The 17,938-nt window shown below is 38.9% G+C and overlaps 1 protein-coding gene across 3 annotated transcripts in view; it reads right to left on the minus strand.

Annotated features, from left to right (window-relative positions):
- Positions 1–17,938, minus strand: part of NELL1 (neural EGFL like 1) — a 290,337-nt gene that overhangs the window by 21,113 nt on the left and 251,286 nt on the right. The window lies entirely within an intron of this gene.

Here is a 17,938-nt window from a genome sequence, read left to right on the forward strand (position 1 = left end):
TTAACAGAGACCTCATAATTGCTAGTAACCCTGGTTAATCACGGCTGGCACCTGGCTGCTTCTCCCCTTTGAGCATTTTTCAGCACATTTTGTAGGGTTGTAATTAAAATTAGCAAATTAATTATGTGTTAACCTTGCGGTAATTTAAGAAGCTATTATATTTTCATTTTTTTTTTTTTTTTTTTTTTTTTTTTAAATCTTGGACAGCTTTCAGCTGGGTACCTTATCACTTAAAATGAATCTCAAATTATTCGCAAATATTAGCCATTTTCACCCATCGAGATTTTGTTCTTGGCAACCAGCACATTTAAAATATGCAGAAAATCGTGTACACCAAACACACAAATTGGAGAAAAATAGGTTCTGAAACTGCATTTAGTTCTGCAAGCATCAAAGTACAAATGTCTCATGATCCTGATGCAAGACTGAGTTAAGGTTATTAAGTAGCCACAGAGTGTAGCTTTTATGTCAATTTACAAAATTCCTACTTCAATATGATTTCATGGACTGCAGTGGAGTCGTATCGATGTACGCTGAAATTGATGCGGACGAAGTACCCTTCAATACAATTCCATTTTCTTACGTCTTACAAGCAACACCATAGAAAAGTTCGATTTTCCCTCATTTAAGCAACAATATTTATTCTTGTTGAAACACAGCTGAGAGACCTAAACAGATGCCTTTTTCATGTTCACCCTCACTTAAGAATGAAACAAGTTATCTACATAACAGGGTTATAACCAGTATTTATTTCTAGCTTCACTCAGCTTCCATCTAACAATAGTCAATTTTTTTATGCTTTAAAATCTGTCACTTCTGCCACCTTTTCTGTACTTTTTATTTTGCAGAAGCTAATTTTGGTGTTAAAACACTGCACAAATCTAGCTGTCCATCAACGATGAGCGCTGCTTGCAAACTCAGACACTTTCAATTCATTACAGCAAATGGAATTTATAACCATGATCTTTTCACATGTCATGGCTGATGGAACAAGTTTAATCCTATTTGGAAAGTGAATGACTTTGCTATTTCAGGTCAACTGCAAATGAATCCTTCTTGCTTTCTTTTCTTCCCCAGCGTTGAATCGGAGAATGTTCCTCTTTAAAGATTGCTTCCTTGGGTCAGTCGTGTACTGGACCTCTATCCACTCAATTTTACATTTTTAATTTACAAAATCAATAGAGTTTTCCTAAAGTTCATCTCTAAACTTGAGCCCGTTTGAAAGTATATTTGATTTAGGCTCATGGTGTAGGATACTAATTGACTGGTAAATTACTTTTCACGAGGCCTCTCTGCACAGATACCAAAACTAAGTAGCAGTTTACTTAATGGAAGAAAAAGAGCACCAGTGTATGAGTCTCTGTCGATTATGTCAGAAAAGTTGAATAATACATAGACCTATTTAAGGACTAGATGGCTTTCTTATGGCAGTGCTGTCCTTGCCTTTAGCTTTTGTCAACTGATGTTTAGGGAGATGCAAACCAGCTTCTTAAACCAGCAGAGCTGAGAAAACAGGACTCGCTCTCAGTTGTATAGGTTCCTCCTTTACTTCATTGATCTCCTTAAACCAGCAGGGTCACACCAGCACTACCCTACCCACGCTAGGGACAAAGGAAAAAGAGGTGCTGTGCGGGCTGTTTTGGGAAAATCTGCCATGAAAGACACCATGGAAGCAGAAGCAACTGGTAAAAAAATAAAAAATAAAAAATCCTTCAGGCTCTGCTCCCTACCACTATCCTCCCCTCCCAGAGCCATTTCCAGCTTACAGGAGGTGCCCTGCTCCTCTCCAGGTGAAAGTCAGCACTCCCCCCTGCTCCCCAGCCCAGCCTCCTCCTGCGTGTGTGTGCTGGAGACGGGCTGGGCTGGGGGTGCAGGGGGAACGAAGAAGCAACCCTTCCCCTGCTTGAGTAGCACGTTAGTATTCCTTTGGCAACATGTCATTAAATACAATATGCCTGAAGAACGGTATAAACAGAGAAAACCATTAGCAGCTTCTCCGTTTGTCGACTACGTTGCAGTTTCTTATTCTCCCTGCTTAACATGATGTACATAAAGACTAAAAAGGGAGAAAATATTATGATTAGATCTGTAAGCTTCTCCTGTGAACCTGTGCATTATTTGTAGCATATGTATAAACATCTCTGCAGGTATAGGAAAATATTATGGATTTGCTTTAGAAATTCAGAATAATTTAAGAAAGCTTGTAATACCAGGAGGGAACTGCAAATAACAGCTTTATAAAGTGGTGTATCATGTACCATGGCATTACTTAGGTATTTTCAAAAGCCATAGTCTGTCCAGATGGAAGTGATCTATTAGGTGACCTTTTTGAGGACTTTTTCTGCGTAGGAAGATGCTGTTAGACATTATGGCCAGTTCAGGGAATTAGAAGCAATTCACCTTTCTTCATCTTCGTTTCTTCATCTTTAGATCCATGCACTACATTTGCATACTTGCCTCAGGATGAATATCTTCATCTCCAATTCTAGTTTTTGGTTTTGCTATAGAATTTGAGCTGTATATGCACTATTTTTATGTGTATTTCATGTGTACAGATGCTCACCAGAAAACTTTATGAAGCAAGCGTATATAGTGTAATGTTAAGCTGAAATGAAAGTGCCTACCTCTGACCTGAGAGTGAAAACGGTACAAAAATTACAAACGTTCTTCAAAGGAGCACAGAAAAATCTGTTCCGAAATTCTGTGATGACAGAGGCCAGAGGAAACGATGCATGGACGTTTTTTGGCTGTGTTCCCATGCTTTAGGTCTTGCCCGCCTGGCCGCAGAGGCACACACGGCTCTCGGGGCTCCAGGCTCTGCCTCGTCACAGCATCCTGGCATGGACATGGATGGAGGAGCCTCAGTCTTCACATGTCCATCTTCACCTCATCATCCCACACGGAAGACAGTAAAAACACATTCACCAACTCACAAATTGCTATGAGGATCTGTCTGTACATCTGCACTAATAGCTAAATAGTCTAAAACAGAATGCTTGTGCGAAACGGCCAATTTAATCTTTCCTTGGGAATTGGTATTTTCCATAACCTTAAATTGCCTCTGTAGTCTTCAGCTAAATATCTACACTACCTTTGCACTAGGTGTACTATTTTTTGTTTCTAGGTTTAATTCAACGTAAGACATTGCTGTTTTTACCTCCATGGAAGTATTTTTGCAGGTTTTTTTCATTCAAGCCTTCTTAAAACATCCATGTAAAAGGAGATCCTGTACAGACTGTTCCATTGCCTGCTTTTACCCCACTCAGTTATTTAACTGTCATTAGTACAGAATTGTTAATGGATCTGGCAACACTCCACTAAAATGGTTTTGTAAAAGCTCAAAAATGGCGCATTTTTGTATTGTAAAATAAAGGCACCAGTTGGTTTTGAATAAGCTCTTGCAGGATGTTAATCCTGTCCTTTAAGGACAGGTCTGTAATTTTTACTTTTAGCATCCCAGCTTCTTGCATTATTCATAAAGGTATTTATGCAGACAAGATAAATAGGATAATTTACCTCAAAATAAAACACAATGGCTTCAGAACCCAGTGAAAAAGTAAAATTAAAATAATTCAATCTTTTCTAATGCCTCATCACATTTAAGTCACTGTGTGATAATACTGAAAGGAAAACTGTTCAGTGTCATGTAATAGCTAGCAATCTACAGTTTCAATGAGACAGAAGAGTTTTATTATAAAAGTATCTGTTCATCAAACTCTTACTGTGCTCTTTTTCATGCACAAAATATAAGACCCTTATCTTTAGCTCTGTTGATCAGGAGACCTATAAGCAGGAAAAGCACCTACTAAGAGGAAAGGATCAGACAGGTCTCAAGCTTCCTGAGTTAAAAATCGCACCCTGGCAGTTAACTCCATTAGTTCCAGAGCATTACAGCTTTGTTTTCTACCGCAGAGGATTTTCTTCAACATAAAAACACCAGAAGAATTCACCCAGCGAACGGAGGCATGAGCTCTGTGTAAAATCCAACCTCTTCTCATCTCCCAGTCTCACATGAGCCTCGCTTCCATGAGACAAGAGACAGCAAGAAAGGGATGTCACTGACAGCACTATGCAAACAGCTTCCCCGCTGCAAAGGAGTCAGTCGACTACTTCAAATAAACCCTGAAAGCAAAGACAACTCTTTTGGATGAGCAGAGATGAAAAAGTCTTGGGAAAAAAAAAAAAAATCTCCCACCTGCCTACCTTTATGCCAAGTTCAGCTGATGTAAGCAAATAATAATTCTGCTGGTTTACATAAACTTATATAAGGGCTGAATTCTATCCTTTATTATTAACTCTTACATTGGCTATACTATTAAATCTCTACATTAGCTTTGGCAATCCACTACAGTTACCAAGATGGTCTTGGATTTATTTTTAAACACGTGTAATACAAAGATGAAATACATCGGCAATGGTCACCCTTAAAGTCTGTTAGATTTTCCCAGGGCAAAGTAGGAGAGGCTACAACACTCTGACCTTGTCACAGGTTTACAATCCAGCGTGCCTGCAATACCAGTGATACAGCAACAGTACAGCAATTTAGCTATTAAACAAATGGTAACTTAGAAGAACACAGATAACTGTATAATTTAGTTATATTTGAATACTGACTCATGGCTGTCGCTTAACCTCATGAGGCCAGTTCATTCTTAAGACTACAGAGATACTAAAAATCAGAAAGGACAGGAAAGACATCTGTCTGAGCCCTATCTATTGACATTTTTAAGCATCAGTTTCTTATCTCGTATCTTCAAGTGTCTCAGGTGATTCCCCCCTCTGACTGAAGCCAGTAGCAGGCTTTGGAAATTCTTCCTTTACATTTAGCCTCCTTTTTAATTACTTTCTAACTCATTAGGAGATTTGGGGCAAACAATCAGCACCAAATAACATATTTCTCCCTCCTCAGCAGTCACAGCTGTTTTCATAGACTGATTTTAATTGCATTATATTTATAGTGGCCTTTGCAGTTCCTTCTCAGGCAGAAGCAGTTTTGCCTGAATAAATGGTATAGGCTTTGGTCCATTTTTCTATTTTGAGGACACAGCAGTAAACCACAAAACTTTAAATTTGTTGAGATAGTGAATACAACTCAAATGAATGAATAATCAAACCCACGCAACAGTTTAATGGTACAAAATGGCTTTCAGGGATAAAAGGTGTGCCCACCACTCATTATAATTAAAGAGCAGCTGTAATATGCTTTATTGTGTAATTCTGGATTGGTGTTATCAAGGTTTTTAATCATCTGAAACTGATGTGCAAATTTAAAATGATGAGTTTAACAATAATAAATGGAATTAAATTGGTATCAGAATAATAACACAGACTAGTTTTACCAGCAGTTTTAAAGATTAATTCTTTTAATATATAGCATCTAATTTACTGAAATTCATTTTTAATACACACTCCAAGATGATGTCTTTATCAGTTTAGTGCATGCCTCTTGCATACCCTCATATTCGTCTATTTGTAAGCTAAATATGCCGCACACTTGGAGTATGCAACCTGAAGGTCCTGAATGGTCCAAATAAACGTCGCTTCACAAGACTGAGGCTGAAACAGGAGGGTTTTACTCTCTTTTAAAAGACTGCTGGGTGCCGTAGGAAATTAGAATTGTAGCCAGACGGCTCAGTAGAAAGCATGGCAGGAATATACTAGGCAGGGTGAAGAACTATTTCATATTTAGTATTGCATTTGAGTTTCCATTGCAAACAGGATTTTATTTATCACTCCACAAGCCAGAAACAGAGTGACTTCACAATTAGCAGGTTAAGTTTCAAACTGAGGCAGAGGCATTCTGTCAAATTTGAGGCCCAAGGTCAACATGTCTCTCAAATTATATCACCTTGAAAACAGCAGGGCTATTAGCCCAACATTTATTATATTTGAGCTCTTCCCCATGTCTTGGAAGACAAGATCATGCTTGATATAGCTGCCTTGGAGGGAGGTGCGGGGAACGTGTAGTTGAAAATAGCCTGCTTGCAAATTCCAGCTGATGCTGATGACTCACAACATCAGGAAAAAAGTTTAGCTCACTGCCTACTAGCAATATCCCACAGTTCTCTATGAATGCTCCTCTCATACTCTCTTGACATCATACTCCTGCTATACATAACAGAGCACTTTGTTGGGACTCTGAATTTATTATTTTTCTACCTACTTAGGTAGAAATCGTGTGTGATCTTCATGCTAAGGTCACCCATGTCCCATGTAAATCAATCTGGCAGCATTTTTGTACAGACCACTAGGAAAGGGATATTTATTTAATTTGTTTATATCATTTTGTACAGTAGAATAGAGAGGTATCATGTGCGATTTACAGGTGAGATAACTAAGGCAGAGAGATACAGTGAATCGATCAAAGTTGGCCAAAGCCACTGTGCAAGAAGCTCCTCAATTTTGTAATTCCAGTCCACTGTTCTGTCATTTAGCTCACCATTTCTCTCATCCGTATAAAGATGTTCTCAAATAACCAGGCAGGGGCAAGGCAAACCTTCACTCCTCCTCATGACTCATGAACATGAGCTTTATTTTTGATGCACGTTCAGTGTTTTCATCCCTGATTATTAATTCAATTAAATTGTGATACTGGAGTTGTATCTGCATATATTATACATGAGCAGCTATTCAGAATATTAGGTACGCATACTAGAATAAAATGAGAGAAGATCAACAAGAGAGGTCTATCCTGTCAATAGACTGTAATCAATGAAGCCCTCGGCACACAGAGGTATACTTCTACACAGCTAGGATTATGTAGATTTTTTTTTTTTTTAAAAAAAAGGCCAAATCCATCTTAACAGCACAGTATTTTTGTGCACAAAGCTACTTTAAGCCAGTTCAAAGCATAGCTACTCTAAATTCAGATTTATTCAATTTACAATGACTGCTAAAGACCACCCTAAAAACATATTACAGAATGCAGAATTACTTTTCAGAAAATCTGTGTGGCAAAATACATTAAATATCTGATAAAGAGATTAATATATTAACCAGAAGAAAAATATTTTTGACAAAATGTTTTGTCATGCTTCAATTAGAGACTTGCACATTCTTTGCCAAGATCACAAAATTTGAGAACAATTACCTAATGGGGATATATGTTAAAGCAAAATAGCTGACAGGGGCCAACCAGCTGGAAAGCAGCTTGGCAGAAAAGAAGCTGGGGGTCCTGGCGGACACAAAGTTGAATGTGAACCAGCAAGGTGACCCTGCTGCAGAGAAGGCAAATGGTACCATTGGCTGCATTAGGCAGGGTGTTGTCAGCAGGTCGAAGGTGATCCTTCCCCTCTGCTCAGCACTGGTGAGGCCACACCTGCTGGGTCCAGTTCTGGCCTCCCCAGTATGTGAGAGTGATGGAACAACTGGAGACAGACCAGCTATGGACCATGAGGATACGTAAGGGACTGGAGCACATCACATATGAGGAAAGGCTGAGAGAGCTGGGACTGTTTAGCCTGGAGAGGAGAACGCTCAGAGGAATCCTACCAGTGCATATAAATACTTGAAGGGAGGGTGCAAAGAACATAGAGCCAGGCTCTTTTCAGAGGTGCCCAGTGACAGGACCAGAGGCAATGGGCACAAACTGAAACACAGGAGGGTCTGTCTGAACACCAGGAAACACTTCTTCAGTGTGAAGGTGACCAAGCACTGGCACAGGCTGCCCAGAGCAGTTGTGGACTCTCCATTCTTGGAGGTATTCAAAAGCCATCTGGACATGTTCTGGGCAACTGGCTCTAGGTGGCTTTGCCTGAGCAGCAGGGTTGGACAAGATGACAACCAGAGGTCCCTTCCAACCTCAACTGTTCTGTCATTCACTGGTTCTGTCTCAGAAGGAATGCTCACTCCAACAAAAAATGCTGAGGTAAACTGGATGCAGGCTGCAAAATGGTTCATCAGAGCTACAAAAGATGAATGTAGCCTCTTATAAAAAAGGACACTGACAAACAGCATTCTCTACCCAGAGTACCGATTGTCTGCAACCCAGTGCATTGCACAAAAAGAATCATTTAGATGACACTGGCTCTATGTATAAAAGCTTCACTGATGAGCCTCAGCATTATTATCCAACACTAGCAGCCTACATGCACAGTCTTTAGGTACAATGCATACCCAATATATCACTCTATCTAGCACTTGAAATGCTAAAGTTCAACATCAGAAAGTCGTAGAAATAGCCTACTATCTTATCTAGCACAATCTATGACAGAGAATAAATGCTCCCTACCATACACTCTTCGGTGATTTGCCACAACCAATTTTAAAATGACTCCCGTGATGAGTCCCCCTCCACTTCACTGGGAAGATTATATTGCAGCCCGATAGCCTGCAACGTTAGGAAGTTCTTTGATTAGTTTGAGCCCTTCCATGATCGAATATGGTTCTGACAAAGTAACACTTGTCAAAACAACTTCACTGCTAACAGGAGGCAGCAGCTGATGAGAAAACGATAAAAAGCACATTTAGTTCACTGTGGTTGGGGTGGGGGAGTGTCGGCCATTCTCCTTAAAATTCTAGTGGATGCCACTGTGCCAAAGGGCACACGAAGCAAAACCAAATTGCAGGTTTAGATTATAATAGTGTGCACGCCCTATAGCACCCTGAAGAGTTTAATAATAATGGGAAATATTCTCAATTAGGTTTTTTTAATCTTGAAATGATTAACAGCTTCAGAAAAGCATTTTCATTCATACAGTAATAAACTCTCCCAAGGAAGCAAATCCCCAAACAAGCAGTGTAAAAAGAGCTCTTGAGATCATAAGCAGAATAATGTAAAGCCCTCTGCATTCTTAATTAGGGGAGAAAATGGTTCAAGTGCTGATCAATACAGCGCAAACAATAAAAACGCATGCTTTTGGAGAATGTATGAACAGTTCCATAAAAAAGATAAAATTTGTGGTGGATCTTCCACACAGCACACTGGGTTGCAACTGCTCTCATCCAGTGAAAGATCCCCCTCCACCTTGGGATATGTATGTTTATTTCCAATAATAAGGGCACACAAAAAGGACCTACACAAAAGAACCAAAATAACAAAAGTCTGGAAGCATTGCTTAAGAAGTGAAGTCAAAATTCTTGCATCATTTAGCCTATCTCCCTTTGTTCCTAATGCAAATAAAAGCTATTCTCTATTTTGGTCTGCTTGAACTTTCTGCAGTCCCACTACCTTCCATCTGTTCCCCCCACCAGAGCAGTTAAATTTACCAAGGTTCCTAACTCCATCACGCGATGTGCACGTTCATAAAAAGCAGTTTGCTGTTATGATTTCCCATGCACAATCCAGTAAGCCTGAGAAACATGGAAAAAAACCTGCATTCCCAGTTAACTTGGAAAGCACCGTATTTCATTGCACTAAGTAATGAGTCAAAACGTTGCAAAGAATCTAGTAAAATATGCAAAACAAACAGTACGAGGATCCCACTGACATGTTCAGAATGAAAGCCAGGGTTCATTCCACCTGACTAGAGATGGTCAACAGCTGCCCTGTGCATCCTCAATAGTCAATAAGCCAAGATACTGACTTACAAAAGGTAATACAACTGCTCAATATCTTCTGTTTTCTTCATCAACCCAATCAGAATTCATTTTAAACTTATTTGTTCTATATAACACGTTTCAAATTTTTTTTCAAGCAAGTAAAAAAAATTCCCCCATAGAAAATTCAAAACCTTTTGTTTTTCATTACAATAAAATATTCAAAAACCTTGAAACTCATCTTAAAATTAACTCCCCATTTTACATGCAGTTCTAAACATAATTAAAGAAAATAAAGTAAACCACCAGGTATGAAAGCACAGTGTGGCATCCAGTAAACTCTTCCAGGTGAAAACCTCAACAAATGTTCAGGATTAAAAACTTCAGTCATTACTGTTATCCTTCTTTTTAAATACTGCAATGAATATTTCCAAATAAATAAGTAGTGACTGTTCCTTAGCATATAATGTGTGCTTTGAAAGCACACACTCTCTCTTTCATTTTTTAATTAAGACTGAATTTTTAACTCTCTAAACCATTAGTTGCAGACTTTGATCAGACCCCAGTTTTCCCAGCCTGGGTGCTGCTTCAGACATCAATAATTCCAATTAAACCAACTCTGAGATATGACTACATCATTTCACTAAGCAATTAAAAATGTGCAACTGAAATAAATAGAAAATCCTGAAAGAAAAGCCAGGGGACTCATCAAATGTTAATAATAATAATAAATAAACTGTGCTTCTATGCCATCTTTCATCCTGCGATCTCAAAATACTTCCCAAGTATTATGTAATATTATAATACTTTGTAAATAAAGTGAAAAAAATTTTAAAACCCCTTTGTTTATTTGATTACATGAAAGAGTTTGATTATTCAGGATGAAGATACAGTCACTCATTAAAAAAATACATTTATCCAAATTGGTTTTGTGTCCCCAATTTCACTAAATTAACTAAGTTTTATTATACCTAAGTTGAATGTAATCGCTTTTCAACAGAATTCCCAAAGTTAGGAGTTTCTCATAAGAGTTGATTTACTATTTGAATACCACAATGCAACGTGCTCTCTTAAAATGCACCAACCCATACAACTGTTCTGCAAAAACATCTGCAAAACCAGGCACACAAAGCTAGATCTTTTTGCACTAGAAGGATCACTTTGTAGAATCTCAAACAGCTACGTGATCTAAATGTTAGTGCTTGGGGTTTTCTAGGCAGTTCCAAAGACGCAGCGAATCTACCTTGATGAGTAAATTGAGGGTTAGAAGAAACAGCTACCTGAGGTTTAACACTGGTGCTACTATTGCCCCTGTGCTTGATCTTGAAGAGCTTCTCTGCATGCCTGTTTATTTGTAAGCAAAATGTTTGGATGCTACAGAAACCTTTAGTAACTCTTTAGTACGTACTTAGATTGCATGTAGATTAATGAATGAACATACAGAATGCTGTCATTTTACAAAGGTTTCACACATGCGTATATGTGTATGCAGAGTCTCTGTTCCAGAGCTTTATTATTACTAAAATGAGTAGAATATCTGACACACGGGATAACAGAACATCAAGAATCCAAAAAGGTGGTCACATCTGAAAAAAAAAGTTGTCCTATACATATTTATGCATTTAGTCAAAAGATTACTTTTATGGGAGAAAAAGATGGCCAAAACCAAACAAACTGAAAACTTCAGACTGTCCCATCAGAATTTTATTTTTTTTTTCCATAATTGCACTGGATATGTTCCTTCTCACACAAGGACATCATCTTTCTATGCAAACTACAGTCTCCATCATGCCCATTAGATCACCTCACCGAGATGAGACGATCCAGACAACGTGATGACTGTGACTCACGTCATGAATAATGACAACAGCAGTGATGGTGTAGCCATGAACATCAGAGGATATGAGCAAGGAAAGGGCTGTAGGGGAAGCTTTTCCACAGTAGGAAACATGACCTAAGCCAACAAATAGTAACAGGCAGTTGCAATTACTCTTAGGGCCACAAGAAAGCACCTAATATGTTGTAATCTATGAGATTTAAATCACCAGAGAGTCAATAAAAAAAGAATGCTTACTGCCTGACAGTGATTTAGGGCAATGGTTGCTCTAAAATAGATGACCACTAAATACTAGTAAAGCATGTCACATGCCACTGTCAAGGAACTTGGGACCACCAAAACAAAATATATATTGTCTGGTTTTCCAAAACAAGGTTTTCACAAATATACCGTGTACAGCAAAGGCAAATTGTGAAATGTGCATTTCATTTGGTTCTTAACCTGTACCAACTTAGAAATCCTACAGTCTTCTAATTTATTAAATGCACTAAAAGATATCTTCATTACTTATCCTTCAGTTATATAACATACCATCCCAAAATTCACCAGTCTTTTAGATGCACAACTTACTTGCTTTAACATTTTTTTTTTTCTTAAGGAGAGGTCATTTATCATGCTCCTCAAAACATTTTCTTGGTAAAACTACCTCAGTTTTCAATAGGTGAAAATTCAGTCTCCGGCCTTACGGATTTTCAGTCATCAAAATAATTTCAGTTCAAACCACACCACAGCCTGCACACAGCTGTTTCAGAAATGGATCTGAACACCCATCCAAACTATAATCAAATCCAATACGGTAATTTCAACGGCTGACAAAAAGGTACTGCCATTAAGATGTTGTCTTCGTTTGGTTTAAGCCAGTAACATACACCTGTATTTTAACAAGAAGCTTCTGCAAAATCATCCTGACGGATTGTTAAACACAAGATATCAAAAAAGATGAAAGGGGGAAGATACTAGCAGAGAAGGAGGAATTAAAATAATAAGAATATTTACAGTTGTCTTCCACTTTAGCCAGCTCTGCCTCTCTAAAGTGTAGCGAGGAAAGAACCAGCATTACTAAGCAAACTTGTTTAAGTGTATTTCTGGGAAAATTTTTACTTCAGAAAAGACTGTATTTCATTAGTGTATCCTGGTTTTTATTCTACAGGATGAGAAACAGAAGGGCTGAGTCATCAGCTGCTAGTTCACAAAGACTGACAGCCTTACCTGTGCCAAACTGAAAATGTTTGTTGGGCAGAGCAAACCAATAGGTTAAGGGAGGCAGTGCCTGTGGGGAATGCATTCAGTGTAAGGGCAGGAGCACACCAGCATCTGGGGGGGGCACTACTGTCTTTTTTGCGTTTCACAAGAATTTCAGAAAGAGTTCACAGGAGCCTAATTAACCAAATTCACATTTCCTTCTTCTTCAGTTACTTTGATTTTGACCTTGCAATGAAGCACTTGCATACACAGTCCACAGCTACCTACCCTTTAATGACATTTCCTTCCTATGGGAAGGTGAAGATTAAGCTGAGGGTTAGCTATTTTATTACAGTGTCACTGGGTAGCAGTCAGATACCAAATGGTACGCAAGGCCCTTTTTGCCTTTGAAAAAGAAAAGGAAAGAAAAAAAGAGCAAAATGTCATTATCCTGCTGTCCTCTATTTACAACAGAAGAAAATCTGTTCCTGATTTTTGAAAAAATTTCTAAATATCTGAGTTCCCAACAGGTGACAAACACCTGTTGTTCATCCCATATAACTGCAATAATCTAATTATAAGAGGGCTAATTGTATCCCATATTTCCACAACAATCTTGATTCCCAGAAAAGACATCGAAACCTCTTCAAGCAAAAACAGTAGAGGGCAAGATACATCTCACCTAGCTTTAGATGTCTAGCATGTCTAGATATATGTGTATTACAGACAGTTATCTGGTCCCGTTTATAATCAATGGAGAGTTGGGTGCTTTTAGGCTGCAATTCATCTAACACCTACTTCAGATACCTCCTTCTGAGAAGATGCATCATGCATTAGAAATACCTATTTCTCTCCCCTGACTGTAACAAGAAGTTTAGCTGCCTGCCCCAAAGGCACAGTCATAATCTCTCCCATTAAAACAGGGTAAGACAAATTCTATTTCATTTGGCAACGTATGCATCTACATGAAAGGGAACCAGTGAAAACTGTGCTGAAGGGGTTTGTAAATCTAAATTATGCATCAATCTCAGACTAATTCAAGTCTGGCTGGGGATCAGGAGGTCTCTGGTCCAAGCTGCTGCACCCAGCAGGTCCCACCATAAGGGCAAACCAGCCTGCTCAGAGCTCCACGCGGGCAGGTCTTGAAAATCTCCGAGGACAGAGACTGCATAGCCTCCCGGGGCTTTTACCCCATGGGGAGAAAGCTGGAAACTCTCTTGTTCCAATTTGTCTGTTGTCTTTCACCTCCTCTCCCTGCATCCCCATAAAAAGCCTAGCTCGATCTTCTTAGTAACCTCCCATCGCTGCTGGGGGCTCCTGTTATGTCCCCGTGAAGCTGTGTGAACCCTGCTCCAGGGTGCCCCATTCCTCAGCCTCCCTGCACAGGGCAAGCACTCCAGCGCTGACCAACCTAATGGCTTTCTGCTGATCAAGCTGCAGGTTCCTGATGTTTTTCTTGTTTTGGGGAGGCAGAGCAGGACACAATATTCCCCATGTGGCCTCATGAGTACCAAGTAAAGTGGGATAATCACTGCCTTCAGCCTCCTGGTTGTGCTCCTGTGAATACAGCCCCAGCCTGAGAAATTCCTCCTTTTGTGTCTGGGATGCCTGCCCATGGAGCAGCCTGTCTCCTTCTGATTGATTTCCTCCAGGCAGCTGTCTCCTCCCTGGCCACCACAGGCATTTTAAAGACTTGTTTCATGCTTCCTTCACTATTCCCTCTGCTTGTTGCTCTGTGGACACTGGCCTCCTGTTTAGATGTGCCCTCTTGAGACATCATAGTCACCTGATGCTCTTTTCCACTAGCAGCAATAACTGTAACAGACCACATCAGCTGTGAGGAAGGGCTCCACAGGACCAATGTGAGTTCATTTGCTCAGCCACCTGAAGATGAATTAGAAAAGATCATCTTCAGGGCAGTGGTGTTTGGCTGGCTTGTAGGCCAGTAAGTTACTGGGGCTGTTTCAGCCTCTTTAATGGTCCAGTGGGAGCCACTGGATGAAGGAAACAGTTTGAAAGATATGAAAACAGTGCTTCTAACAATGCTTTAAGGGAGATCTATTTTACAGTGAGCAGTTGCCTGCTTTTTATTGTTCTTTTATCCATTTTTATACCTTCCTGTTTTCTTTTTTTTTTTTCTTTCTTTTTTTTTTTTTTTCCCTTCCTGCTATAGAATAAAAAGTTCAGGTGACAGTACAAGGAAAAGTTTTAAAAGCTGCTAATGTCAGCACAAGGAAGTACTCGATACACTGAGTAACACAATGGCTTCCTTTTTGTTGGACATGCTTTAAGGATTTGTCCCAGCCTGGCTGTTTTTTGGTTGCTCTAACTATTCCAGAAAAGTATTCCTACCCTTTCAAAGCCGAACAATGCACACATGCTCTACTGGCAAATACACAAACAAGCTTTGTGCCTTCCTGCACACACCAGTGATCATTCATCCTTCGTTTGAATTCTTCTTTGTAAAAGATCTCTGCAACAGAGAGTTTTTGGCCTAAGCGCTCATAGAACATTTCTCCATTTCTGAGATGGAACTAGAATCTTCCAAACTGCTTTAAGAGCTTTCATATTTTATAACCTTTCTCAAAGTTTTAATTTTTACCTTCATTTATACTGCTTTTAGACAAAAGTGCCTCTTTTAAAGGTGCTAGAATGCCAAAGACACGAGGTAAGAATTGGCCTTCCTGGGAAGAACTGAATATTTATGTATTTGTTTTTCAGGTTAACTGTGACTCTTAATTCAAAAATACTTTTTTAAAAAAATTGCTTCCATCATTAAAAGCCATTAAAATACAGGACAGCATACAAAGTAATCCCTTTGCCAATCACTGCCAGCCCTGGAGCAACATACAGCAGCTATTTCACGGCATATAGTTATGCAGGCAAGGACAAAGAGAAAGCGTCCTCGACCACAGGCATTAAATTTACTTTCTGAGGTGTCCTTTTCCAGAGAGGAATTTTTCAAGACCCCATCACCGGCTGTATCAATATCAAAGACTACACTGTGGTGCAAAAAAGTTCAGCTTCCAATCTCAAATCTGTTGTGCTTTCACTTTAGTGTAATAAACGTGAAGGTACTGTATCCCCTAATGCAACTCCCACCCTGAGGTGGACATAGTGCCTTACTGGAGATCCATGGACTGCACTTGCTCAGGAAGGAGATGTGATCCCACAGATGGAGCACATATATAATACCTTCCAAATAACCATATAATATCTTCCAAATATTTCATGTCATTAAAAAAAAAAATAAAAAGCCAGGATGGAAAACTGAATTCTAAATGAAACTTCCGTCTTCTTTTTACTACATCAAAGTGTGTCCTGTTTGTTGCAAAGGAGCAGTTCAGCACTGAGATCAAAGCATCTTCTGGCTGTATTGTACTGAAAGTGAAGTGTCAAACTGTTTCACTGCAATACTAAGAAGAAATGCTTTGATGCACGTGTGTGTGTATAAAGCACTCTAGTTATTACTTAGTAGCTACCCATAATATTTTAAAATAGGTCACCCAAACTGTAATTTCACATTATATGTCACTGGAAATAACACATATCATTACATTACTGTTACTGACATGTTATTAAGCAAGATGGAAATGAACACAAAAGCAGCCCTCTGAAATGCTGACATTTCCTATGGAAGGGTATTTGGTGCGTCCATCAGAGAACACTGCGCAAGGGAACAATGACAGGGCTAAAGAATATCAGGTACCCTCTGATTAAATTAGTCAAGAGACACGCACATCCTGAGTCAAGCACCCATAAAGACAAGGAGAAGTCTATAAAGAACTGGCCTGCAAACCTATCCCCAGGTATGTCCCTCAGAACAACTCCACAGTACTATCTTTTACCCTTGGTAAACAGTGTCTGCACAGGTTAACATCAAATCATATCTGGTCTTGTTTCAAAATATGTACTTACAAAAGGTTACTAAAAAAATGTGGATCAGTGAACAGCAGAGACCTGTCTCTGGGCAGAGCCTCTACTCTCCCCAGCACAGAGAGCAGTGCCAGCATCTGTAAGAGAAGAGAGCCCAGCCCTTCCCAGCCCAGACGGGAATTAATCTTCCCATCAGCCCTCGACGACAGCGCACAGATTCGACTACAGCGGGATGTAGCAAGGGAAATTGAAACATTCACCTGAACACAAGTCAGCCTTGCATCTCTGGGGAGAACAATTACCAATATCTTCAGACAAATATCGTTGCAGTCTCATTTTTTATGTGTGCAAAATATTAGAAAGTCAATTTCGGGCAACGCATTAAAAGTCTTGAAAATTTAATTAAAAATAAATCCAGTGTTATAATAATTCTCCTAATTTTTTAATACTGCTTCATAGTTCCAGTACAATGACTGTAAGCGAGGGAGAGTAGAGCGCATTATTGGTTTAGCTCTACAGAGGATCCAGCTCTGAAACTGCTAAGACACACAGATCATGCTGCCAGTTGCTCCTTTTAACTTGAAACAGTTTTTGTCATTTCCAAGAAAACTGAAAATACTTTCATGTGCAGTTAACCACTTGGACTGCTCAGATTCACATTAATTATCCTTTTCATTACTCACCACCTTATTTGTCTACAGTATTATTTTTAGCATAACACCATATATTTTTCTTTCTATTTTAAAAGTTCCCTTCAGCTCTATAGATCATAAAATTCTGCTTCTTGAACTCCACAATGTTCTTAGTTTGTCTTTATCTCTATCACCACACAGCTTATCTCTAAAGCTTGTGGTCTTCATTGATTTATAATTGCCTACCAATTACTACATAGATAATTAGGGATGATTTACTGATACACATTAGCAAGAGGACAGCGAAACAGTTGTCTATTTCAATAGCTTTATTGAAAATAGATCTGAAGAGTATCAGAAAATATTCTGTAGTATTGATTGTCAAATGCTGTTTTCTCTTACCTCAAAAAAACTTTAATAAATCATATGTTCCATCATTATCTTTTGAAAAGCCATTTGAAATTTTATGAGGATTTTAAACTTCCCTATTGTTCTTTTTTATATTACTTCATAACATAGTATGCAGTCCTAGTGTTGACACAGAAAGAGAATTTGGGCAGTTGTTACTTGTTACTGTTTCTCCAATTTGTACTATAATTAAATGGCTTCACACTAATATATGCAGCAGTATCACTGGCAAGCCATGAAAAGCCAACAAGAAAAATGAGATATGACATGCAAACAACAATAACAAAAATGAAATTTCAATACTCCCACTCCTGCAGAGTTTCCAAAAATGTTTTCAGATTCACAGGACAAAATACTTCAAATCAAAATATTTCAAGTCTTGACACATTAACATTGTCTCTAAAAGCAAATTCCAACTTCTTAGTTGCATCAACAACTTGAGTTAAGTCATTCACCGAACATGTTATAGGTACTTTTCATGATATATGTTCCGCAGACAGAGAAAAGCGATCCTGGAGAAATGAGG

This window comes from Athene cunicularia (genome assembly GCF_003259725.1).
Source record: "Athene cunicularia isolate RWA chromosome 5 unlocalized genomic scaffold, athCun1 chr5_part3, whole genome shotgun sequence".
Classification (NCBI taxonomy): Eukaryota; Metazoa; Chordata; class Aves; order Strigiformes; family Strigidae; genus Athene; species Athene cunicularia.